This window comes from Protopterus annectens, chromosome 9.part0, assembly GCF_019279795.1.
Source record: "Protopterus annectens isolate FY-2018-M chromosome 9.part0, PAN1.0, whole genome shotgun sequence".
Classification (NCBI taxonomy): domain Eukaryota; kingdom Metazoa; phylum Chordata; order Ceratodontiformes; family Protopteridae; genus Protopterus; species Protopterus annectens.
Genome location: NC_056743.1, coordinates 695,490,889 through 695,510,888, shown reverse-complemented (window position 1 = coordinate 695,510,888; position 20,000 = coordinate 695,490,889). Strand labels below are relative to the sequence as shown.

The following is a 20,000-nucleotide window of genomic DNA, read 5'->3' as shown; positions in this document are numbered from 1 at the left end:
TGTATTGTTTTAATGAGGTACTTTACATATTTTTATGTCATGTAGGCTTTATGTGGTCTGGCGATCTAGTTTTAAAAGATGGTTTCGTCGGCTTTTAAAAGTCAAATAACTTTAATCTGTTATCAAATGTTCCCTGTCAGATGAATACAACATTACTAGGGCAATGAGTTTGAAACAACACTAGATTGTATTTTATATAAGAGTGTGGCAACAAACTGTAAGCTAGTACTGACTGGCTTTAATTTATTTTCTGTGATGTATTTGTTTTTTATGATATTATCATCTGTGCGCTATACATTTAATATATTGCATTAATAGAGCACTGGACGTTTTTTCCACTGAATGATTTTGAAATGTTATTCATACTATTTTTTAATGTTAGGGTTTTGCCGCTTTAAGCAAAACATAAATTGTTTTAATTGGGTTTTAATTGTTAATTGATCATCTGGTTTTTCCCGCTTAAAAGCCATGTATAAAGATGGTTCATTTGCTTTCAATATTTACACCTGATGAAGCGTAGTTAACCTACGTGAAAGCGCTTGTGTAGTTTTTATGGAGAAATAAAGAAGTTTCATTTGACTTTTCCGTGTGGTGACTCCTGCTTGGATCTACTATTGGCAGTTTGGTTTTCCTTTTTCCAAATGGAGTCTTTGTTTCGTGGCTGCAGTTCTTTATATATTTTTATTTCTTGTTTGGTGCTGCCGGCTACTTCTACTCATGGAAACTACAGATATCGAACTAGACTTTACTCCAGAGACGAGGACACCAGTTTTTACTACTTGGGACTTTATTAAGTATAATGCTGAGAATCCTTTATTGACTCTGGAACTGAACAATTTAGCGAATGCTACACCACAACCATCTACCGGTGAGTCTGTAGTTGAATTTAACAAACTCACAAGGTCGTTTCAAGATGACTTGTATCAACTGCAAAGGTATGTGTGGCAAAGGCTTCACTTAGAGGCATGCATCCATTTTAAAATTGTACCTAGAGGTATGCGTGTCTTTTGTATGCCTTCTTATGGTAACTCTCATCCTGTATTGTTGAGGAAGTGGCAAGACCTAAACATACAGCTGGGCTTCAGTTATGTGAATTTATTACTGGAATACTTTGCTCCACTAGAGGCATCACTAAGAAAGAAAATAGAGCTTCAACATAAAGACATTCTTGAGAAATTCTCCAGTGAATATTTCACCAAGAGATTAGATGATATTCTGAATCAGGTTCATTCATTCAGTGAACGTCTAAAAGTAGTGAAGCAGAGGAAGATTCAGAGAGATGCCAAAGATTTTGCTACAGGTCAGATTTTCATTTGGCCAAAAAATAACAATTCTCATCAACAAGGTGTTTCTACAATGTCTAATCCAGACATGAACACTGACTCTGAGCCTCCTGTTAATGTGCCTATGAACAATGTTTCTTTAGACCCAGTGCCATCATTATTAGCAACTAGTGCACAGAAGACTAGCCTTGTATCATATAACATTCAACCTTCTTATTCCTCAGTGGTTACGAGTGATGCCCATTGCTCAAGTGATACACCTCCACCTAATCAGCAAGCTGCTGCCCCCTTTTTTTCTGCAGGGGCAAGACCCAAGGAATCTGCTCCCACAATGAACACTTTTTTACCTTTTCCAGTAAAGGAACGTGTGGGGTGGCGCGGTCGTTCTCAGAGCAGAGGAACAAGAAAAAGAAAAAGTTCCGAAGAGAGGTTTCAAGCACCAAGGAGACAGCGAAATTAAACTCCCTTATATATAATGTCTCAACATACACTTTATCGGACTCAGATGTTTCTCTTCTAGAGAAAGGTCTTAACTTTATACCTTCTCAAACCAGCTCCCTTAATGATGTGTTGGTTGATTTAAGACTGTTTTGCCGCAATGTTTCACTCAAGGTTTTGTTTAAGAATAACAATGCGGTTAATACTAGTGAAGTTAAACATTTCTTTAGAGTAAAGAGTAGTTTTATACCCAACATGCCACATAATGTTGAAAGCTTTTTAAAAATGTGTGAATCTGATTTTTATAGTTGGTTTGCTCAACATAAAAAAAGATGCTGCTTTTTTAACATGTCTAGAGCAGAACAAGATTCATTACTTTCTCTAAAAAGAAATACTGACATCATTATCAAACCAGCTGATAAAGGTGGAGCTATAGTTATAATGAACTCTCTAGACTATAATCTAGCCATGTTGAACCTTTTATCAGAAGATACAGTCTATGAGAGAATCAGTAATGTAAAATGCCAGAAGATCATTAAAACTGTACATGCTGATTTATATGATCTTTTGTTAGGGGGACAAATAAGCTGTGAACTGTATGAATATCTCTTTATAGAATATCCACTCATTCCCTTGATAAAAGGTTTACCCAAAATACATAAGGGTCTTAGACCGATACCTATGAGACCGATAGTCTCAAGTAACAACTGGGTAACCTGCACCATCTCCTCCTTTATAGAAAGTATCTTAAGACCTCTAGTAGACCATATTCCACATATTCTAAGTGATTCTTACCAGTTAATTGATTTTTTGAAAGAACATGACTTTAAAAGCAATGATACACCTTTGTTACTAGTGACAATGGATGTTAAAAATCTGTTCACCTGCATCCCTAATGAGTTAGGGCTTCAAGCAATTGATGAAGTCTTGGTTTCTTCATCTGGTTACAGTAACAATAGGATGATCCTTATACATTATCTCCTTGAAGTTATACTCAGTAACAATGTTTTTTTGTTCCAGGACCAACTTTATTTGCAAAAATGGGGGGTTGCTATGGGAACCCCCTGTGCTAACAGTTATGCCAATTTGGTTGTGTATAACTGGGAACGAGAACATTTGTTTAATCATCCTGAATTTAAAAAAGTGAGAGTATATAAAAGATTTGTGGATGACGTCCTCTTTGTATGGGACGGAACTGAGTCAGAATGCATTAGATTTGTTAATGAATTGGAGAATTCTTCATCTTTTTTAAGATTTACAGTAGAGACCTCCCATGTTAAGATACATTTTTTGGATTTACAACTAGAGTTTGAGGAAGACAAGATTATTACATCTTTATATAGGAAGCCAACCTGGAGAAATACGCTGCTACATTTTAGCAGCATGCATCCCAGGTATACCTTTGAAGGTATAATATCTAGTCAAATGCATAGAATTTTTAGAATCTGCCAGCGCAGTGACTATTTAGAGAGAGAAATAAATACTTTAGAGGCATTGTTTAGAGAAAGGGGCTATCCCCTTAAAATGTTTATGGATTGCAAACAGCGATTTATAGACAAATATTATAATATTGGTGGAACAGCTGTTGATAGAAATATAGGGGGCAATAAGAGATGCATTGCAGTGAAAGGTAAGTTCACAGATAAATTAAGTTATGTCACCAATTTTACAAGTGACAGTTTCAGTTTAAATAAGATCATCACTAGAAACTGGAACGTATTGGTTACAGATACCTTTACAAAAACTATAGTTGGAGAATATCCCAGATTTACATACAGAACTTCTCAGAATATGAAAGAAATTCTATGCTCAGAGCACATATTTCCATTTAATAATATTATTCATGACAAATTAGGTACTTTTCCGTGTGGTGGATGTTCGATGTGCCCTTTTATATCTAATAAGGTTAGTTTTATACATCCTGAAGGCATTTTTTCCTTTATTCCTAGATTCTATAGTGATTGCAACAGCAGCAATTTAATATACTTAGCCACGTGTGTTTTTTGTGACGCATTTTACGTTGGCCTAACCAAGAGACGGCTACGTGACCGGGTTTACAACCACTGTTATGATATCAGGAAGGAAAAAGAATCTAATGCCTTAGCCAAACACGTTATGGAGCATCCCAGTCATACTTTTGGGTTCAAAGTTTTGGAAATGTTGCCCTTGAGCCCTAGAGCAGGTGATAGTAATAACCAGTTGGCTATTAGAGAACTGAAATGGATTTTCATCTTAAGGGCACATATACCCCCAGGTATTAATTATTCAGTATCCATTAAACCTGTTTTGGATAATCGAAAGAAGTACTGAACATCTAATATATATGTAATTTGAAGTTTAGTTTAATTATATAATATGTTATATTTTTTATTATTTTTATTAATTTTATAAAATTTTGACAACACTATCATTTTTATTTTAGTTTGATGGTTATGAGGATGAAGCCATCTATATAGTAAAGATATTTCCTTGAGGTCACTCATTTTTGGACTCTTTGACCTAGGTGGACTTATTATTCATCTCGTATTTTTAGATGGTCTGCCCATGATTAGACAGCAAAAATACTGTGTTAGTTATTTGTGCTGTTTTGAACTAGGTCTATATTTGTTTGAAACTGATCTTGAATATCAATTTGTTTTAGATATTGTATGTATTTTTTTGATTAGTTTATTTATTTAGCAGCATAAAAATTTTTAGAGTTGGTTGCAATCTATTCTCTGGACATCTTTGCTACATAATTTGATTGTAGTTATATGTGGTAGTGGCAGAGACTTTGAGAGTATTAGAGGTATGAGCAGTCAATTTTGGCTGTTAATATCCCTGAATACGAACGTTTCTGATCTGGATTGCTCATGTCTTGCCCTGTTATGGTTTGTTTTGTTTTGTTCGTGGGGAATGATCGGACTGCAAGGGTGATGCATCATATGGTGAGCAGCTTTTGCTACTATAGATTTTGGTCGCTTGTTAAGTTTATTTAATATATTTTTGTTATTACTTTCACAAGTGTTGGTTGGTCATCTGGGATGTTGTTGGTCAAGCGACGCCGCTGAATGAGGTTTAAACGTCGATCTGTTTTGCTATTCAGGGCGTTTTTTAACCATTTTAGCTATATGGTAGCTAAATACCTTCTTTTAACAAGTTAAGATATGATGGTAGTTTATCCGTCAGGTATGGTTACTACACATTTTGTCACGTAGTTTTACATGAGAGTGACAGATATTTGGAGAGCTTGAACTGAATGAATTACCAGTTTTGGGTGCCAGGCGATCCCGTATATGAATGTTCCTGAATTTGGGAGCTCTCGTTTTCGTTTCTGAGTAATGTTGGAAAGTATGAATGATGTTTGATATGGTGAATAGTCTAGTTATTATATATTATGCTTTTGTTTTTGTTTTTAGATTTTTATTTTTTGATTATTATTAGTTGTTAAGGTTGTCGGGTGCTAGGGACATTGTGCGTTATAGAGATTGATGGATGATGTCTGGTTTTTAAGAGTCTAAGATCTGATGGTTGTTTGATGACTGTTTTCAGTTTGTCTGAGGGGCTTATTGTTATTCTCTTAGTAGCATTGTTTTAAAAAGGCACATTATTTTTTGAGTCATGCAGATTTTATGTTGTCTGTTGATCTAGTTTTAAACGATGGCTTCGTCAGCTTTTAAATATCAAATAATTCTAATGTGTTATTAAATGTTCCCTGTTAAAGGAATATAACATTATTAGGAAAATGAGTATGAAATAATATAACACTGCATTTTATATAAGAGTTTGGCAACAAACTGCAAGCTAGTACTGACTGGCTTCAATTTATTTAAACAACAATGATTCAGTGCTGTATTTGTTTTTCGTGATACTATCATTTGTGTGTCATACACTTAATATACTGTATCAATAGAGCACTGGACATTTTTGCCATTGAATGGTTTTGAAATGGTATTCATACCATTTCTTTAATGTTAGGCCATTGCCGCTTTAAGTATAACACAAATTGTTTTAATTGGTATTTAATTGTGATTTGGTTATTTGGTTTTTCCCGCCTAAAAGCCAAGTATAAAGATGGTTCATTTGCTTTTAACATTTACACCTGATGAAGCGTAGTTAACCTACGTGAAAGCGCTTGTGTGGTTTTATGGAATAATAAAGAAAGTTTTACTTGACTTTTCCGTGTGGTGACTCCTGTTTGGATCTACTATTGGCATTTTGGTTTCTTTTTCCAAACGGAGTCTTTGTTTCGTGGCTGCAGTTCTTTATATTTTTATTTCCTGCTTGGTGCTGCTGGCCACTTTTACTCATGGAAACTACTGAAATTGAACTAGATTTTACTCCAGAGACGAGGACACCAGTTTTTACCACCTGGGACTTTATTAAGTATAATGCTGAGAATCCTTTATTGACTCTGGAACTGAACAATTTAGCGAATGCTACACCACAACCTTCTACCGGTGAGTCTGTAGTTGAATTTAACAAACTCACAAGGTCGTTTCAAGATGACTTGTATCAACTGCAAAGGTATGTGTGGCAAAGGCTTCATTTAGAGGCATGCATTCATTTTAAAATTGTACCTAGAGGCATGCGTGTCTTTTGTATGCCCTCATATGGTAACTCTCATCCTGTATTGTTGAGGAAGTGGCAAGACCTAAACATACAGTTGGGCTTCAGTTATGTGAACTTGTTACTGGAATAGTTTGCCCCATTAGAGGCATCATTAAGAAAGAAAATAGAGCTTCAACATAAAGACATTCTTGAGAGATTCTCCAGTGAATATTTCACTAAAAGACTAGATGACATTCTGAATCAAGTTCATTCATTTAGTGAACGTCTAAAAGCAGTGAAGCAGAGGAAGATTCAGAGAGATGCCAAAGATTTTGCCACAGGTCAGATTTTTATTTGGCCAAAAAATAACAACTCTCACCAACAAGGTGTTTCTACAATGATAAATCCAGATATGAACACTGACTCAGAACCTTCTGTTAATGTGCCTATGAACAATGTTTCTTTAGACCCACTGCCATCATTACCAGCAACCAGTGTACAGAAGATTAACCCTGTATCACATAACAATCAACCTTCCTATTCCTCAGTGGTTACGAATGATGCCCATTGCTCAAATGATACACCTCCACCTAACCAGCAAGCTGCTGCCCCCTTTTTTTCTGCAGGGGCAAAACCTAAGGAGTCTGCTCCCATAATGAACACTTTTTTACCTTTTCCAGTGAAGGAACGTGTGGGGTGGCGCGGTCGTTCTCACAGCAGAGGACCAAGAAAAAGAAAAGGTTCCGAAGAGAGGTTTCAAGCACCAAGGAAACAGCGAAACTGAACTCCCTTATATATAATGTCTCAACATACAGTTTATCTGACTCAGATGTTTCTCTTTTAGAGAAAGGTCTTAATTTTATACCTTCTCAAACCAGCTCCCTTAATGATGTTTTGGTTGATTTAAGACTGTTTTGCCGTAATGTTTCACTTAAGGTTTTGTTTAGGAATAACAATGCGGTCAATACTAGTGAGGTCAAACATTTCTTTAGAGTAAAGAGCAGTTTCACACCTAATATGCCACATAATGTTGAAAGCTTTTTAAAAATGTGTGAATCTGACTATTATAGTTGGTTTGCTCAACATAAAAAAAGATGCTGCTTTTTTAACATGTCTAGAGCAGAACAAGACTCTTTACTTTCTCTAAAAAGAAATACTGACATCATTATCAAACCAGCTGATAAAGGTGGAGCTATAGTCATAATGAACTCTCTAGACTATAATCTAGCTATGTCGAACCTTTTATCAGAAGATACTGTCTATGAGAGAATCAGTAATATAAAGTGTCAGAAGATTATTAAAACTGTACATGCTGACTTATATGATCTTTTGTTAGGGGGACAGATAAGCTGTGAACTGTATGAATATCTCTTTATAGAATATCCAGTCATTCCCTTGATAAAAGGTTTACCCAAAATACATAAGGGCCTTAGGCCGATACCTATGAGACCGATAGTCTCAAGTAATAATTGGGTAACCTGTACCATCTCCTCCTTTGTAGAAAGTATCTTAAGACCTCTAGTAGACCGTATTCCACATATTCTAAGTGACTCCTACCAATTAATTGATTTTTTGAAAGAACATGACTTTAAAAGTAAGGATACACCTTTGTTATTAGTGACAATGGATGTTAAAAATCTGTTTACCTGCATCCCTAATGAGTTAGGGCTTCAAGCAATTGATGAAGTCTTGGTTACTTCATCTGGTTACAGTAACAATAGGATGATCCTTATACATTATCTCCTTGATGTTATACTCAGCAACAATGTTTTTTTGTTCCAGGACCAACTTTATTTGCAAAAGTGGGGGGTTGCCATGGGGACCCCCTGTGCTAACAGTTATGCCAATTTGGTTGTGTATAACTGGGAACGAGAACATTTGTTTAACCATCCCGAGTTTAAAAAAGTGAGAGTTTATAAAAGATTTGTGGATGACGTCCTCTTTGTATGGGATGGAACTGAGTCAGAATGTATTAGATTTGTTAATGAATTGGAGAATTCTTCACCTTTTTTAAGATTTACAGTAGAGACCTCCCATGTTAAGATACATTTTTTGGATTTACAACTAGAATTTGAGGAAGACAAGATTATTACATCTTTATATAGGAAGCCAACCTGGAGAAATACGCTGCTACACTTTAGCAGCATGCATCCCAGGTATACCTTCGAAGGCATAATATCTAGTCAAATGCATAGAATTTTTAGAATTTGCCAGCGTAGTGACTCCTTAGAGAGAGAAATAAATACTTTAGAGGCGTTGTTTAGAGAAAGGGGCTATCCCCTTAAAATGTTTATAGATTGCAAACAGCGATTTATAGATAAATATTATAATTTTGGTGGAACAGCTGTTGATAGGAGTATAGGGGGCAATAAGAAATGCATTGCAGTAAAAGATAAGTTTACAGATAAATTAAGTTACATCACTAATTTTACTAGTGACAGTTTCAGTTTAAATAAGATCATCACTAGGAACTGGAACGTATTGGTTACAGATACCTTTACAAAAACTATAGTTGGAGAATATCCCAGATTTACATACAGAACTTCTCAGAACATGAAAGAAATTCTATGCTCAGAGCATATATCTCCATTTAAAAATATTATTCATGAAAAATTGGGCACTTTTCCATGTGGTAGATGTTCGATGTGCCCTTTCATATCTAATAAGGTTAGTTTTGTACATCCTGAAGGCATTTTTTCCTTTATTCCCAGATTATATAGTGATTGTAATAGTAGTAATTTGATATACTTAGCTACATGTGTTTTTTGTGACGCATTTTACGTTGGCCTAACCAAGAGACGGCTACGTGACAGGGTCTACAACCACTGTTATGACATCAGGAAGGAAAAAGAATCTAATGCCTTAGCCAAACATGTTATGGAACATCCCAGTCATACTTTTGGGTTCAAAGTTTTGGAAATGTTGCCCTTGAACCCTAGAGCAGGAGATAGTAATAACCAGTTGGCTATTAGAGAACTGAAATGGATTTTCATCTTAAGGGCACATATACCCCCAGGTATTAATTATTCAGTATCCATTAAACCTGTTTTGGATAATCGAAAGAAGTACTGAACATCTAATATATATGTAATTTGAAGTTTAGTTTAATTATATAATATGTTATATTTTTTATTATTTTTATTAATTTTATAAAATTTTGACAACACTATCATTTTTAGTTTAGTTTGATGGTTATGAGGATGCAGCCATCTATATAGTAAAGATATTCTCTCGATGTCATTTATTTTTTGGATTTTTTGGCCTAGGTGGACTTGTTATTCATCTCATATTTTTAGATGGTCTGCCTATGGTTAGACAGCAAAAATACTGTGTTCTCACTTTTAATAGTTATTTTTGCTGTTTTGAACTAGGTCTATATTTGTTTGAAATTGATCTTGAATATCAATTTGTTTTTGGTATTGTGTGTAGCTCCTTGATTAGTTTATCTATTTAGTAGCTAAAAAATTTTTTTAATAGGTTTAGACATGGTTGTATTTTATTCTTTGGACATCTCTGCTACATAACTTGGTTGTAGTTATATGTGGTAGTGGCAAAGGCTTTGAGAGCATCAGAGGTATGAGCAGTCAGTTTCGGCTGTTAATATTCCTGAACACAAACATCTCTGATTTGGATTGCTCTTGTCTTGCCTTGTTTTGTTTTGTTTTGTTCGTGGGGAATGGTCGGACGGCAAGGGTGATGCATCATATGGTGAGCAGCTTTTGCTAATATAGATATTGGTTGCTTTTTAAGTTTATTAAATATATTTCAATTGTTATTAGTTTATAAGTGTTGGCTGGTCATTTGGGATGTTGCCGGTTAAGCGACGCTGCTGGATGAGGCTTAAACGCTGATTTGGTTTGCTATTGAGGGCGTTTTTTAACTATTTTAGCTATCTGGTAGCTAAATATCTCCTTTTAACATGTCAAGATATGGTGGTAGTTTATCCGCCAGGTACTGTTATCACATATTTTGTTACGTGGCTTTATATGAGAGTGACAGATATTTGGAGAGCTTGAAATGAATGAATCACCAGTTTTGGGTGCCAGGCGATCCCGTATATGAATGTTCCTGAGTTCAGGTGCTCTCGTTCTTGTTTTTGAGTAATGTTGGAAAGTATGAATGATGTTTCATATGGAGAATAGTCTAGTTACTATATATTATGCTTTTGTTTCTGTTTTTAGATTCTTATATTTTTTGATTATTACTAGTTGTAAAGGTTGTCGGGTGCTAGGGACATTGTGCGTTAGTGATATTGATGGATGATGTCTGGTTTCTAAGAGTCTAAGATCTGATGGTTGTTTGATGACTGTTTTCAGTTTGTCTGAGGGGCTTATTGTTATTCTCTTAGTAGCATTGTTTTAAAAAGGCACATTATTTTTTGAGTCATGCAGATTTTATGTTGTCTGTTGATCTAGTTTTAAACGATGGCTTCGTCAGCTTTTAAATATCAAATAATTCTAATGTGTTATTAAATGTTCCCTGTTAAAGGAATATAACATTATTAGGAAAATGAGTATGAAATAATATAACATTGCATTTTATACAAGAGTTTGGCAACAAACTGCAAGCTAATATTGACTGGCTTTAATTTATTTAAACAACAATGATTCAATGCTGTATTTGTTTTTCATAATACTATAATTTGTGTGTTATACACTTAATATACTGTATCAATAGAGCACTGGACATTTTTGCCATTGAATGGTTTTGAAATGGTATTTATACCATTTCTTTAATGTTAGGCCATTGCCGCTTTAAGTATAACACAAATTGTTTTAATTGGTATTTAATTGTGATTTGGTCATTTGGTTTTTCCCGCCTAAAAGCCAAGTATAAAGATGGTTTATTTGCTTTTAACATTTACACCTGATGAAGCGTAGTTAACCTACGTGAAAGCGCTTGTGTGGTTTTATGGAATAATAAAGAAAGTTTTACTTGACTTTTCCGTGTGGTGACTCCTGTTTGGATCTACTATTGGCATATATATATATATATATATGTAAGTATGTATATATATATATATATATATATATATATATATATATTTATATGTAGGGTTTATATCACTTCATCAAATGCAGATAACATTGAAGCTGTAAACATCGAACTCATAACAGCGAACTGAAAATATCGAAATGGAGGTAAAAAATGACATGTGGAGTGAAGATTAAAACAACTTGCACCATGCAGGGGGCAATTCCCCCTGTACCCCCGGCACCCCCTGCCACTTAAATATACCACTTCGGAGATCGCATTTCAGTGCAGTACTGTGCGGAAATGGATGATTTCCATTTACTACACTGTAGCGCAATCCCAGAGTTGGTATATTTAAGTAGCGGGGGGGGGGGTATGGGGTGCAGCCCCTCCACGTGGGGGGAGCTGGGGGGTTTGCCCCCTTGCTTAAACACTTAATATTGTATGTCCCCATTGGGATGTGCCGTTGACATCATTTCGATGTTGTCAGGGTTTGGTGTTTTGAGTTCGATGTCTGGTGCTTCGATGTTTTCTACATTTGATGAAGTGATATAAAGCCTGCATATATATATATATATATATATATATATATATATATATATATATATATATATATGTGTGTGTGTGTGTGTGTATGTGTGTGTGTGTGTTTATATATATATATATATATATATATATATATATATATATATATATATGTATCTTTCTGCTTTTGATTATTTCATAAATTGTTTTAACATCATTCCCTTTTTTCTTTCTTTTCCTCAAATCACAATTAAAATCTCCTGCCTATGTTATTGCCATATTTAGTCCTGCATAATGTAAGATTTTTTGAACATCTCTCTTTCTTATTAGTGACATATGCATATAGTGCAATAATTCTGTGTACATCCTTCTTATGTCCAATACTGTTATTCTACCTAACTCTGTAAAAGTATTATCTAAGATCTTAACTGTTATATTACATAGTGCCGCAATCCTTGAACATTTATCTCTTTCCATGTTACATACTGTGCTCCCAACCCATAAGTTTTCCCTGTTTCCTTTCATCTTCTGTTAAAATTCTTGTATCTTCTAGAATAATTACATGCATATTAAGTAACATACACAATTCCATTACACCTAACCTTCTTTTAGTATTTTTTGTAGTATTAACATTTATTGACAAGACTCTCAAGTTCTTGTAGATGTGTTATATTTTCATCTTATCCCTTATCTTTTTTTTATTTTCTTTCATAATCACACTTTTAAATTTTCTTTTCCTAGCTTTCATTCTTTTCCCTATTAATTTTTTAGCTCTTACTTTCTTTCCGGTTACTGTCTTCCTGTTCACTTGTTTCTAATACTAATTCCTAACCTTCATCATTTTCATTTTCTTTATACCTCATGTTTTTATTTTCTTTTTGTAACTTCTTTTGTTTCTCATGCTCAGAATTCTTTGCTGCATCATTTACATATATTCTTTTGTCTACTTTTTTTGTTCAGCCTATAATTGTTCATCACATTTAACTGAGTCATGTCTCATTTTCCCACATTTTTTACACATTAATTCACATTTCTTTGCTTTATGTCCCAGTTTTCCACAAACAAAACATTTTGTTTTATCATAGTTGCTTATTACATGATCATTCTTTCCACAAACAAAAAAAAAAAACGTTTTTAGCTGTCCCTTGTATCTTACATAGCTTGTATTTCCTTTTACAGTTATTATGCTTGGAATACGTACAGTATTGTCTTCTATCATCAGAATTAACCCCACAATCCCATCTCCCAGTCCGTAATCCTCTATCATCATACATTTTTGTAGTGTCCAACACTTCTTTACAACAATCTTTCAATATATCTTTATCCACCCCCGCTCAAAATTGTACATTAATTTTCTTTTTAGTCTCTCTATTAAATGTTTGCACCACATAAGAGTTCCAAAGGCTACAGTCTTTCTGTTTTTTCAAATCTAAGAAATTCTCTATATATTGCCCAGTTTAAATATAATGTCAGAAAAAGTCTCTCTATTAAGATTAATAAAAAGCTCTTACTTCTTGAGGTGATATTCCATACCTGCAGTAACTGTGTCCTGTACCTTATATGTTTCAAGTTCTGTTTCTGTTTTACTGCTGAGACCTGCAACATACTTCTTATTCACAAGCTGTCTTCATCCCTCCCTTATATTTTGTTTTTTTTGCCTTCTTTCCGCATTGTTGTGTATGATTTATTTTACCTTCTGTGCTTCCTCTTACTTCCTTCTCCTGGATTTTATCCATGATATCTCCCCAGGATGCTGCCACTTCACTCTCTGGTTCGATATGTAAAATCATTTCCTTAAGACAATCATCCCGCAACCCTCCTGAGTGGAGGATTGTAAGAACACAGTCTTGTGTTGCAACGTCTGACTCAAACAGGTTGCGCTGAAGTAGATTCTCCAAATCTTCTCCACATCCTTCCAACTTTTTAGGCTGCTTTAAAAGGCTCATCTGCCTTTTCTGCTACATCCGACACACCATGCTTCCTTAGCTTCTAACTCCTTGTATAATGCAAATGGTATCTCCTCTAACCAACTGTGAGCTATCGATTCTACAATGTCTTCCTTTCAAACCTCCATACTTGTGATCACCAGCTTCCTACTTCTCTGGACTGCCTTCATGCCTGGAACAGAAGACAGAAAGTGCAGCTTGTAAAAAGCATCCCATACGCTAACAGAGTAGGAGAAGTTCCCCGATGCCCTGACCAAATTTCCCCTAGTAGTATAAATCCATCTCAGGTCTCCCTTGAAAAGATGATAACTGTCTAATGGGATTAACCCAGTTAACAAAAGATAATTAAAATAAAAATAATAATAATAAAATTGTCCCAGTTGGTGTCAGATGTCCAGGCAAGGAGACCAGAGTTCTACAGTAAGTATTCCTTTTTCTTTTTGTGTTGCCTTACTACATAAGAGATATACAGAACTTAGAAAGAGTTGTGTAAATATTAAGCATGTTAAGTAGACTGTATCATGGGCATAATTGTTGGAAAGATTTGCATAGGTTTGTGTAGCACATGCATTGAAGAAGTTCTTCTTGAGTTATATTTCATTTTTATTATAAAGTAAAATATTTTGTCTATATTGTGATAATCAGTTGCACTTCAACAACCAGTTAATGCTACTGTTGCCTACCATTGATGCTATTACTTGTGATTCATTACTGTAGTCATAACTCATTCTCTGTGTTGAAAATTTTAGTGATGAATGTATTTACCTATTACTTATAAGCTGCATTACCAAGAGACAGTGCAGGACCTTTCTGTAAGACGTGTATAGTGGAATTCATTGGGAGTTTTCAGAACTTTCCTCATCTTCTGCAAATATACATTTAGTGGCAGTTCCCTTTTGAAATATCAGCACTCAAAACGCTGAGTTACGATACACAGAAAAAAAGATTGAAAATGCAGGGTAAGAGCAAACCTTGAACATAGCTTTTCTCCTTTAAACTTCTTTTTTTGCAAGGGAGGCAACCCCCCCTGCACACCCCCAAACTAACTTTCAGATCACCAGATCAAGGAGAAAAGGGAATATTCTAGAAAATGGCCATCTCAGACTTACATGTAAGTCCATTTTTGACAAGTCAGGTTCTGTTTTTCAGGAATTGCTCTAGTGGTATGATATTTTACTTGTTGCATCATTAAACCTACGAACCAGCAACTGCAGCTTTATTTCCTCTTAGTGCTGTTACATTGTATCTGGTCATTCGGGCACTATTTTCCATTTGTTGGTTGAATTGCTCTAGTGGTCCCAACATTTGAAATGGATACCTTCAGTGACATTATACACCTTGTAGGGCAAGGGGGATTACTGAAGTAAATAGTGTTTGTTAGCTTTACATTAATGCAAACTGCAGTGCTTTAGGCCCTGATCATTGCAATATTTTTGTAAGTGTGGCTGATGTTGAAGATGTCATTGCAATGTCACATAAATGGGAACAATGCAAAATACACAAAAATGAACATTAATGGCAATAATTAATTTGAGTCTCCACTGCACAAGTGAAAGTTGTTTATAGCCACAGCAACACCTGCCAGGACTCTGGCCTTCCTGAAACTGACTATCTGCTAAAGTTGCCAATTTTTTCAGCAATCATTATTTTGATACCCCTGTTGCCATCCCCATGCAAAGAGGTTTGATGCATCTGAATGTATCTACTGCAGAAGTTTAACACTATCTGTAACAATTTAAACATGTTTCTTCAACATGACATTTTTAAAAGGCGACATAGGGTTTGTTTTCTTTTCTATTACAGTATGTATACCTAACATTTCCTTTCTTGTTTTCTTGCAGTATACATATGTTTTCAACAGTTTTCATTCACTTCAACAGTACATAAATTGCTCAAGTCCAGCCTTTCCTTCAACCTTACTCCTCTTCCTGAAAGTTATTCTGCATGTATTCTTCCCACACATTCCATTTATTTCTATGTAATTTGCTTCTCCCCTTTTCTATAGTGGCCATTTCTGTTTATTTTATCTCCTGTACAGTATGCAGCACTTCACTTACCTTTGGTTGAGGCTCTAATTTCCATTTTCTAGAAATGGTGTTTTGGCAGCCAGTAGTATTAAACTTTGTATCATCTTACTCTGTCTAAGCAATTCAGATCTTGGACCCCAACTCAGGAGAATCATTTCCTGTTACAGCCATATATGCCCCTCCAACATTTCAGACAGTATACCCTGTAGGGAACTTTTAAAATCTGCCACCTTGTTACACTCCCAAAAAAACATGTTCACAGTTACCTCTTCTTTCCCATCACACCTCCAGTATTTGCTGTCTGTCTGAGAAAAAAATTCTCTGAAGTCTGTTTGGATTATAAAAATATCTATGTAAACACTTCCAGGAAAAAAAATCCCAAACCTTTTGGAGATCTTTGCATATGTGAAAACTATACAAATGTCTTCCATTGTTCTCTTGTAAATTCGCTTTCCAAACTCACTTCTTCCTAGTGTTCTCTGATTGATTCTTGTAGTTATCATTCTGCATTTTATATGTTATACCAACTATCTCTTTATTTACAGTAGTTTGTCTTCTAGCCTCAACTAATAACTCTGCTAGAGCAGGTCTTTCTCTTAGGATTCCCATATCCCTTTCTGCTTGCCTATACTCTATGATATGTTGCCTGGTAGTGAGACAGTCTCTGACCTGCAATCTAGACTTCTGCTTGGCCTTAGCTCACTCTGTTACCTTTTCTTTTTTAGTCTTTTGTTCCCAATACCCTGAAGCCTTTGCCACTGATTTTTAACCTTCTGTTTGTGGTATGTATATTAGACTTAACTATGTAGCTGTATAGTATCTGCTCACATTAGGTAATCTTAAACCACCTTGTTCTTTGGGAAGAATCAGCTTATCCCACTTAACTCTCTTAGTGTTTCCCACTCAGATAAATTCCATCAACTGTTGTCTACGACTTTTCTTCTGGTTCTTAAAAATATACTTGCATGTATATAAAACTAAAGGTACTAAAAACATTTTCACTGTTTGTACCTTACTATAAATATCCATATCAAGAGATTCCAGTTTCTCAATTTTAGTTTTAGCTTTTTTGGTCTCTTCCCACATATCATTTGCTGCAATGACAGAATCCTTTTTAATATGTACAGCTAAGTACTTCATCTTATCATGTCTCCATCGTGTGATGGTACATTGTTTACTGCTGTAGCCTTTGTTTTATCTTCATTAATTTTATTTTCAGAAAAGTCTTGAAACTGTCTCAAAATGTTTCATAACACTAAGGTGTCCTTTTTCTGATCCTCCAAGTACAGAATAATATCACTTATTAAAAAAAGTTTCTTGGTTACCATACCATTTAAATTCTTGAATCTGTTTTCATTCCAAAGCATTCCCACAATTTACCATATGCATACATGACTGGATACCTTACATAGTGAATAGCTAGAGTTTACCACAACTATTTCTCAATGCCCCATGCTATAGGACATTGATTACATTTACGGAATTGTGTTACATTTGCTAATGTACAGGTTAAGGATGATAGGATAAAATGCAGGATGCAGGGATTACACAGCAGAAAATGTGAAGCTATTTTGGCTTACCAAAGCTATATGAGAAAACTTGTAAAAAAATTATTTGGAAATATTGCTCTTCTTTGAAGCATCCTGCATAGACAGTCAGTTACAGTAATCCCTTATTTTTTTCCTGTTATTTTCTCTTATTTTAACAGCTGCAAATGATGTTGAGTACAACCACACACAGTATCAGTAGAGATGGGAGAGGCTAGTTCCCTGACCTACGTTTACCATTAAGAAGGACCTAAAAACTGTAAAGAAAATAATAATAAAATAAAATTGAATTGAGTCATTTTTTAAGCATAGATTGTAACCTGTCAGGCTGTGTGTGATACTAACTGGTCAGGAAATAAAGATTCGGTGGGGGTTATGTAATTTCATTATAGAAATTCATATAATTATGATCCGCTGTGGCGACCCCTAACCGGGAAAAGCTGAAAGAAGAAAAATTCAGTCACAGTAATGGAAATGTAGTACTACATAGATGAATACTTTTGAAGTGCTAAATGACCTGAACCTGAGCCAGTAGTTGTCACTATTTACTGTTAAAGTAAGTTGATGTCGTTATATATTCGGTTACTGACAATTTAATGTTTCTGAATAATTGTGTTACTGCACTAATTTCTCTCTCACTGAAATAAAGACATTTGCTATTAAACTCTTATGAGTCATTTTGCTGTTTCCATCTTTCTGTCTTTCTAACTGTTTCACTCTTTCTACTCCCCCTCCTCTTTTTTTTTTTGTTCTGTTTTCTTCAGGTCCAGTAGCACCTGTAGTAACTCAAACCCAGTTTTCTGCAGGTCTGATACCTAAAGCAGTTCAACCTCATTTAACCGAGGTGCAGAAGAGATCACTACCACAGTCCCCAACCTATGGACTGCTTCACAGAGAGGGAGAGGGAGCAGTGGCTCCAGCCCATGGGCACTCAAAGCATGGCAGCCTGAAGTGTCAACACCTGAGTTTCAGGGCTTGGTGGAGACAATGGTAGAGAGGGCCAGTATCAGTGATTCCTGTTGTGACTACAAGACTGACTCTCCTAGTTGGCTGTAACCGCCAAGACACAGGAGGCCCTCTCCACCAGGGTTACCCTTTCCAGGACAATCAAGACAGGGGAATTTTTGAGGCTTTCTGGACTGGGATGAGATCCCCATCACCATTCCCTTTGTGTCTGTTCACCATTTGTATTTCTGTCTCCCCCTCCAGTTGTCAGCCCAACATACGGTTTCTGCCTATCTTCTTTGATGTTTGTCTTCAAAGCACCTTATTTCATCCCTAACACTCTGTCCTACTTTCTTCCCTAGCTTCCCTTATAAAATTATATTTGAAAAAATAAGGTGTCTATCCATAACAACAAATTATTACTCATCTTCTCCCACCTCATCTATCATAACCCTTTTAATGTGTTCTTTGGTTTTGCCTTGTCTGCTCTCTGTCCTTTTTCATACTGCTTTGTTTTCTCCCTCTCAAAACTTATAAAAGTCAGAACAGGATCTCTGTGTATGGACATCTTCAGAATAAACTGAAGTCTTTAAGTCTTTAAACGTTTTTATAAGCTGATAACCTGCAGCTCTGAGCCATAAGCATAGCAAATTCTTGTGAAAAATTCTTTAGAGACCCATACAGCTGTATGCTTGCTTACTAAATTAGACAACAGTATTCATGAATTTACATACATGTGAAGCATGTTCACTACAGTTGGAATATATCTGTATCTAACTAAACTTTACTTATGTCACTTTGTGCAGATTCAGTTGTGCAAGACTATACAGGACATTCCCTTTAAGGTTAAGAACTTCTAAAACCAGTGCCACTTGCCTGTACTTATAGACCTAGTGGTGCTATTCACTAATCCACTTTACACATTTGTGAAGCATGGGGCTATGAGTGCTACCACATATCATCACTTCAACATTTACAAAGCAAGGCTGATAATGAAAACATTTCTGGAAAGAACAGTGAATCCATTTTTAAGGAAAATCTAGAAAGATTTAAATGAGATTAGTTTAACTGAATGTGGCAAAAGAGCATTTATAAAACAGAAACTATAGTACTTGTTTTGGATATGCTGAGATTACAAGGCTTCAAGTATTGAGACTACTGTCACTAAAGTTTCTGTCGATAATGCAACCGTGTAAAAAAAATGTGTGTATTTAGTTCTGATTTAGCTTCTGTCTGACGAGACTGAAGCAGCCTGATGAGGAATACATTGATTCTTAAGGAGTTTGAATATAGCTTTAGTCCAGAGTAGGTTTATACTTTCTTTTTGCAGTAATCATTAGGCATCAAAGTCAGCCAAAGGAGCACATATTTTATAGTCAGTAAGCAAGCCTGGTCCGTATGCATATATTTATGGTACAAAAACAGGAATCCTTAGCTTTCTAAAAGATTTTTTCAAAGTACCCTGAAACTCCTTTCCCACTGTTACTGGATTCCCACTAATTATGTGCCCAGAATTCCCTAGGGATAGCTGCTATATCTTTGCTCACTCTACTTTTTAGTATAGCAGATGACATTTTGCCCATAATTACTCAGCATACTACCTCACAACCACCTTAAGCTTAACTGTACAGTTTAGAAGCCACAACTGTCGTCTGCCTTCAGCCTCTGTAGGAATTCTGTTTGGCAGAGTTGGTAACCTGTGAGAATAAATGTGCCAGACTCACTTATCAATGTAGTGCCTCCAAGGCTTTAGGTATTTGTGCATGTTAACAGTGAATCTTTTAT

At 35.4% G+C, this 20,000-nt stretch overlaps 1 protein-coding gene across 1 annotated transcript in view; it reads left to right on the top strand.

Moving 5' to 3' along the window:
* Positions 1-20,000, top strand: part of LOC122810570 — a 945,872-nt gene that overhangs the window by 208,542 nt on the left and 717,330 nt on the right. The gene's annotated exons all lie outside the window — the stretch shown is intronic.